This window comes from Acinonyx jubatus, chromosome B4 (genome assembly GCF_027475565.1).
Source record: "Acinonyx jubatus isolate Ajub_Pintada_27869175 chromosome B4, VMU_Ajub_asm_v1.0, whole genome shotgun sequence".
Classification (NCBI taxonomy): Eukaryota; Metazoa; Chordata; class Mammalia; order Carnivora; family Felidae; genus Acinonyx; species Acinonyx jubatus.
The window spans coordinates 134552970-134560069 of NC_069387.1; the positions used below are offsets into that span (position 1 = coordinate 134552970).

The 7100-nt window shown below is 64.8% G+C and overlaps 1 protein-coding gene and 1 long non-coding RNA gene across 2 annotated transcripts in view; one reads left to right on the forward strand and one right to left on the reverse strand.

Moving 5' to 3' along the window:
* Window positions 1–1587, reverse strand: part of SHISAL1 (shisa like 1) — a 129768-nt gene extending 128181 nt beyond the window's left edge. Inside the window, exon 1 of the mRNA XM_027070504.2 lies at window positions 1258–1587. The gene's annotated coding sequence lies outside the window, so the exon portion shown is untranslated. The remainder of the gene's footprint in view (window positions 1–1257) is intronic.
* On the forward strand, window positions 341–6214 carry LOC128310991 (uncharacterized). The gene is made up of 3 exons (XR_008288899.1): window positions 341–3053; window positions 3525–4348; window positions 4872–6214. It is a non-coding gene; the product is annotated as an uncharacterized LOC128310991 (long non-coding RNA).
* Window positions 6215–7100: the final 886 nt, after the last annotated feature.

The window sequence follows — 7100 nt, forward strand, 5'->3', positions numbered from 1 at the left end:
AGCCGCGCTCTCGCATGCGTGTGGGTGCGTGCGTGAGTCTGCCGTGTGCCGGGGCCCGAGCTGGAAGGGCTGGCCCTCGAGGCACGTGGCCTAGTGCAGAGCGGGCAGTGCTGGCCTCAGGGGAAGCCGGCACTGGGTTTCTTGTCCCAGCGTCGCAGGCCACTGGGATTGGAGGTCGTGCGGGAGCTGGGGTACGTGGGCTGGGTTTCCCAGGCAGGTCCGAGGGCAGGGGCCCCTGAGTTCTGAGGGATACGTGGGAGAAGGTCGAAGGACACCGGCTCCCGGGAGGCGCGGACTCGACGCCGGGACAGCCCCGGGGCTCTGGCTGAACCAGCGCGGCAGAGGCCAGCTCACTCTCAGGCCATAGAGACTCATCCTGATTCGCCCCCATCCCCAAGTGACACTCTGCCCCGTGCCCAGGAAAGGCGGGTCTGGCCTGTCCCCCGATCTCCCCCAGCACCTGCCCTCCTCCGACGAACGGGTGAAGACAGACAGCAGGCCCCCTGGCCAAGCCCGTCTCCCTGCCTTGCCCTCCCGGGCGTGGGAGGTCGGCTAGCACCGATCACCTGGTCTGTCGGTGACTATCCTGCCCAGGCATCAGGCACAGAAATCCATTTGGGCAGAAAGTCAGCTGTGACAGCCCCTCCGAGCCCCAGGGGACAGAGGCGCAGAGTGCCAGGAACGGACCCCCTCCCGACTTGGCTCCCTCCGGCCTGACTCCTCGCCCAAAGCAGCCCTTGCCCAGACGGCGTCCTCCCTGTAAACCTCCAAGTACAACCCAGAACCAGGGATCTCGAGGCCCTTCCTGGGAGCTGTAGGTCCCTGGGATTTCTCCCGGTCTTTCTAGAGAATCTTCCCCGCACAGGGCTCTCGAGGAGGCTGGACGCCAGGGTCCCCTCTGCCCCCTGTGCACGTCCCCACCCACTGCTGGAGCAGAATGGGAGGCCCGTCTCCCCCGAACCTGCCGCCAGAACTTTTCGATCAGGCTCCTGCAACCCCATTAACCTGCAGCGGCTTCTAATTGAGCCAACAGGGCTCTGACATTCTGGCAACGGCTGAGAGCATTCAGAGCTGGAAAGGGCAGGCCGTTCTCCACCAGGCTGGGGGGCAGGGGGCGTGCAGAGGGAGGAGAGGTGGTGTCACCCCCCTCCCCCATGTCGGGGCTCCCTGACGTCGGGGGCACAGGAGCCCCCACCCCCACGCCAGAACTCCCCCACCCCAGCCTCACGTCCTCCGGGGAACGAAGCGTCCCCTTACCTGTGCCGAGCCTCGCTGCTGTCCAGCCCGCAGAGGGTAACCCTGGGCGTCCGGGGCGCCCGCCACCAGCCCCTTCCTCGGGAGCAGCCCCGGCCAGGCTGTGTGGGGCGCGTCCCGGGTCGGGGCATACGTGTATATGTGCCCGTGGGCGTAGCAGTGCCTCCGGGAGGAGCCAGGGGTCAAATATTCCTGGCTGCCACCTGCCACCGGCCCATCCCAGGGGCCAGCTGCCCGAGAAGGGGGGCGCTCTGGCCGGGCCGGGCCCGCCGTCATCTGCCAGGAGCGTCAGGCGACAGCTTTTGCTTACCAGGCTCCCGCCGGCTGCTCTCCCAGGCTGAGGCGAGTGGTTTATTTTTAGAGCCCGGCCCTTCCCCAGACGCCAGGATCCCAGCTGAGATTTCCAGCGGCTCAAACGAGCCCATTCCTGGGCTGACTTGTCGCTTACTGGGAATGTTCTGGAAGAGAGACGGAGGTGCTCAAAGGATGTGGAGCTCAGTGTTCTGGTCTGAGAAGGGCGGGGCTGGACCGGGGGCGGGGGGTCTCCGGGACCCTCTGGCGAGGACGGCCCCTGACTCAGCGGCCAGAATGGGATTCGGCTTGGGCAAGGTGCTTCCCCTCTCCCGGCTGCCTCAGTTTCCCCGTCTGGAAGATGAAAGAGTGCAGCGGGCACCCCCGTGCAGAGCAGGGCTGGGACGGGAGGATGGGGAGCCACAGCTGCCCACTGTGTATTCTCCCCAACTGGACTGAGGTCGAGGAGGACAGGGACCCCGGCTGCCCGGTTCACCGTCAGAACTCCCAGTGTGCTATTCCAGGGTGGACGTACATAGTAGGTGTTCAGTAAATAGTAAGTAAGGGAACAAATGCCCATCCTCTGGTACCCAGTATCAGTCTCCTAACTGCCCCGCAAGGTCGCTGGGAACACTTATTTGATAGGTGTGGGGCCTGAGGTCTGGAAGGGTGAGGGGCCGCCCCAGGGACCCTGCTCGAAGGTGACAGCAGCTTCCAGGGGGGTGGGTGACGGCTCAGGCATTTCTCACTCCCCCGTCCTGCCTCCTGATCAGACGGCCATCCCCTGGCACATCCCCTTTCCCAGCCTCAGCCCTGCTCACGCTGTCCCCACCGCTGTCCCTGCTGCTGTCCTGCTATGGTCCCACTACCCCACTGCTGTCCCCATTCCCCACCACTGTCCCCACCGCTGTCCCCACTACGGTCCCGCTACCCCACCGCTGTCCGCACCGCTGTCCCCACCGCTGTCCCCGCCCCTCCCACGCTCCCTCTCATTCTCTGGCTCACGGCACGCTGGGTGTTCTATAAATGTCATCTCCTTTGCAGACCAGATGGCCACTGATGGGCTATGGGACTCAGCCGCGGGGCCTCTCTGCAGCCGTCTGGTGTCCCGAGGGGAGCCCCGTTCTCCGTGGCGGCGGGGGGGGGGGGGGGGCAGCACACCTCCTGACCCGCCTGGGCCTCGCTCTCCTTCTCCCCGGCTCGGGCCCTGCCGCGGCGAGGAGGGGACGGTGCCAGGTGTACACTGGGCCGCCAGTGTTTGCCCATCCACATTGACTCAGCTCGTAGGGAAAGAAGTTTGCTGCTCTGTGTGTGTGTTTGCTGGATGAGCTTTCACCACCGGATCCTCTCGCCCTCGGCAGGGTGGGGCCTCCAGGCTGAGCTGCCCCTCACGGAACCGACGCAGCCCCGTCCCTGACGCACGGACCACCCGTCTTGGCCACCCCACAGCCCGCCTTTGAGGAGCCGCTCTGCCCTCTGCAGCCTCCCACGCCAATGCCACCTTCTCCGTAAGGGCTGGGGACTGGGATTCCTGCCTCTGTGCCCCCCACCCTGCCCCGGGGAACAGGAAGCAGGCTTGTGGATGCTGCAATGCAAATGCAGCCGTGGGGGCTTCTCCCCTCCCCCCCAGGAGACAGATGTCAGCCCCTCCCCCCCACCCGGGCCTCCTCCAGCCGCACCGCCCCAGGGTGCTTGGAAGCAGGGAGGGTCTCGTTAACCGGGACCATCTGCCCCCAGGGCAGCTGACCGGGCCCAGCCAGCGGTCTCTTCCAGGACCCGTGGGGTATGAACGCCCATGAGGTGGAGACGACCACGTCCACCTGCGCTGCGTTCCGGAATGACCACCCCCGACCCCTGCCACCCTGCCCTCTGAAGCAGGTCTCCCTGGTTCTCTCCAGGCTCAGACCCCTCAGGGCACCCGTCCGGAAGATTCTGTGCGCTGTGTCCTCGCTTTGGCTCACGATGGTCTCTTCCAGCAGGGTAGGAACTCCCCAGAGGCAGAAACGTGGCTTCCGCGGGGCTCCAAGGGCCCTCTGCTCCTGTTTGTCGGGCAAACGGGCAAATTCCCCCAAAGGAAGGGTTCGGTGAGTCGTGGCCGTCCACGAGGTCCGGATAGCACTCGGTGTCCGGGACGAATGTCCACGATCCGAGCTAAGTGATCGCCAACTGCAGCTATGGGAAGGCTTCAGTTTTGTTGAAGACACACGTCGGTTGTGACGGCTTGGAGGGGAGTCGCTCCCCTCCGGAGCCCAGCGGGCTCACCACGTGCCATGGTCCCTTGCTTCCTGTGGGTGAGCGCGAGGCCACCACGTGGTGATCATGACCAGATAGAGGAGCTCAGACGCCAAGAAGCAGGAGGCATGAGAGCAGAGCCCGAAAGGTGACAGGAAAGGACAGGGGGTAGGTCGGGGGTGAAGGGACTCCCCAAAGAAGACACCTCCCCGTTTACAGAGGAGGAGCCCCTTCAGAGCGTCTCCGGGGTCCACAGCCTGGCACGTTCCCCGCCTGAGCTGTTTCCCTCGCCCCACAGGTTGGCCACGTCCCCTGTCACTCGCTGCCTGTGGCTTGGAGACCCTGCCCTTGCTCACAGGACTCCAGCTGCATCCGGGAATCTGTGCACCGGACGGAGTAGCTGAGAAGCCCAGGGGATGGTCACCCTCCGGGGACAGAGCCCAGAGCCCCCCCACCCCCCGTACATGCCTGTGTGTGGGCATCTGATGGGCCACCGCCTTCTCCCCAGGGTGCGCCCACCCCGCTGTCCGTGGTTCGACGGCCACGACACTCCACCCGGCACTAGTTCAAGGTCTCGACGACTGGGTCTCCCTTGTCCAGAGGGCCGTGAAGTCCACCTGCCCCAGGATGGGGGTCCCGAGCAGAGAGGAAGCAGACGGTGGCCGTCGGCCTCTCACCTGCTGGTCTAATTCCAGGGCCGTCTTGTCGCCCTGTCGCTCACCGGGGGTGGGGAGGGGCCGGGACAGACAGGAGACACACAGAGAGATACACAGATGGAGAGGGACAGTGGGGCGGGCAGGGATGGAGACAGGGAAAGATGGGAGACAGAGGCAGAGAGACGCTGAGGGGGACAGCTGGCTGGATGTCCAAGAAGGGGGGGCGGGGAGGAGGGAAGGGAGATAGGCTACCCCTCCTCCAGGGAGCCCTCCCGGTGACGGTGACGACCTCCCATCCGTTTGCCCCTTTCTGCCTTCTCCCCGAAGTGGGGCCTCCCCTCTGCTCCCTCCTCTGGCTTGGCCCCTGTGTGGGCTCGCAAGGCCCCTAAGGAGGAGCTAAGACAGGGAGAGTGAGGTGTTGACCCTGCCTCCCCGCAGGTGGGCAAGCTTATCCTGAGGACGCCTGGGGACCCTGGGGCCTGGCGGCTGAGTGGGGAGCAGGGCCCCCTGAGCTGCCCCCGTGGACGCAACGGCCAGCAGCCTGCAGCCCCGAAGACAGCGGCTCAAGAACGCCCGAGTACAACCGTGCCCGACCTGTTGGGCCCGCCCTGCCTGCCGTCTTACAGATGAGAAAACCAAGCTGTGCCCACCTTGCCTGCAGCGTCGGCGGCCTTCCTGCTGGGTGGCGAGTGCTTGCACGCTTCCTGTAATGGGAAGCTCGTTCTCTCGCGAGGCAGCCTTCTCCGTGGACACGGTGTCCCCCTTCCAGCTGCCCCTCCCCCAGCTCCTCCCCATTTTGGCGGCTCAGGGAACCCAGGCTTGGCCCACAGACGCGGGGGGCCCTGGTCCCTCTCTGTGCCTCACGGCCACGTGCCAGGGCTTTTGAACCCCTCCCTCGTGCCTTTAAGCCCCTTCTCCTGAGCGACAACAGTTAGGAGTTCCTGCCCGCCGGGCATGCTCGACGGTTCGCATGTGACTGCCAAGCACCCGGGCTTCCAAGCTGCTGGTCCGTTCGCTCGTGAGGGGTGGGCTGCCCCCACCAGGGGCCAGCAGGGCCCTCCTGTCCCTCTCGCTCACTGCCGAGCGCTCAGCGGCCAACACGATGGCTCGGGACATACCAACGGCTGTGCGTTGCCAATCGGCAGATCTGCAGGTTTTGGGGGCGGGGGGGTCAGACAGCCCCGGGGTACCGGAAGGAGACCCCTCTCCCCGCTCCCGGGCCCGCTGGCCCTGCACAGGTGGCTCCTTGCAATCGTGGATGGTGCGTCGCAGGCCTGCTGGAATCTGCTATCTTCCTCTGAAGATTGCTTCCTGCTTCCGCTGGCTGTGAAATGAGCAGCTGACCACCCGCAACTCACGTAGGCCTGGTTTGTACTTGGCTCGCGTGGGTGTGGAAGAACCTGCTGTTTGTCGTCCGAATTACCTGCGACTCTGTGTTCCCTGCAGAGCTGGGGGGGGGGGGGGGGGTGAGGCTCTCTGCCTTGTCCCCCCTCGTTATTCCGGTCACAGTTTCAAATCGCCTCTTGGGAGAACGCTTCCCGGATTGGCTTCTGTAACAAAACCCAAGCCCTTCTCCCCCATCATATATTTTCTGTATAACCCTGACCGCCACCTGAAATTATCATGCTTATCACCAGGTTTATTTGCTTCTTCTCTGTCTCCCCAGACAGAACATTCTGCCAGGAGCGGGAGCCGGTCTGTGTCCCTAGCCACAAAACCTTGGCCCAGCACAGCCTTGGCCGTTGGCTCTCGGTAAGGGTGTTAATGGACTCCTCCCTGTATCCTCTGACACCTGCTGGCACCCTTGGGCTCTCGGTAGATATTTCCTGAATGGAGAGTCATTTTCCTTGAAAGAGAAGGTAGGAATCCCTCTGGCACCTCAGGCCTTCTCCCCGCCTCTTGCCATCTGCCGGGCTCCCTCCTTCCGTCAACGGCCCCTCCCTCCACCGTTTTCCTCTGAGTACGCACCCTTCCCCCACTGGGCTGTGTCTACCAAAGGCCTTGACGCCCCCACCCTGGGCCTGGGCCAGAGGCACAGCCGAGGGCCCACAGGCCCGAGATATGAGATACGAGAGACCCAGGGCAGGACTGGGGTCCCGGCTTGGAGCTGGGTTCAGAGTCTGGTCCCAGGGGCGTAGGAGACTGAGGGGGAGCCCGCATTGGGCGTGCGGCGTCAAGGAGGGGATTCCAGGGGGAACCCCTGGGGACAGGAAGGAGGGGGCAGGGGGGGTAGAAGGCAGGCCTGGCACCTGTGGACAGAAGCCACTTCTTCAGTCCACACAGCTCTCTGCAGTGGCTGCCCCTGGCTGCATAGACACATCGCCGGGAACTCGCAACTCCCGGGTGCCTGGGACCCCCCCCCCCTGCGCCCCCTCTGGCCAATCGCTTAGACGTCACGGGGAGCTGGCCTCAGTGTCTAAGAGCGGCCCCGGGTGACTGGCAGCCGGGCCCCGGGGCTGAGAACCGGACCGTGCTGGAGCCCCCGGAGGAGCGTTCCCGCAGCCCCGTGCTCTATGTCCTGGCACCTGACCCCCGGGGCCAGCAGGATGCTGGAGGTGTCCCCGGTGGGGGCTTAGTTCACTGTAAATTCTAAATCGAGAGCCACCGCTTTCTTCCAACACGTCGTTGTTACTTGTTTTCCTCTGTTCCCAGGGGCAGGAAGTAAGA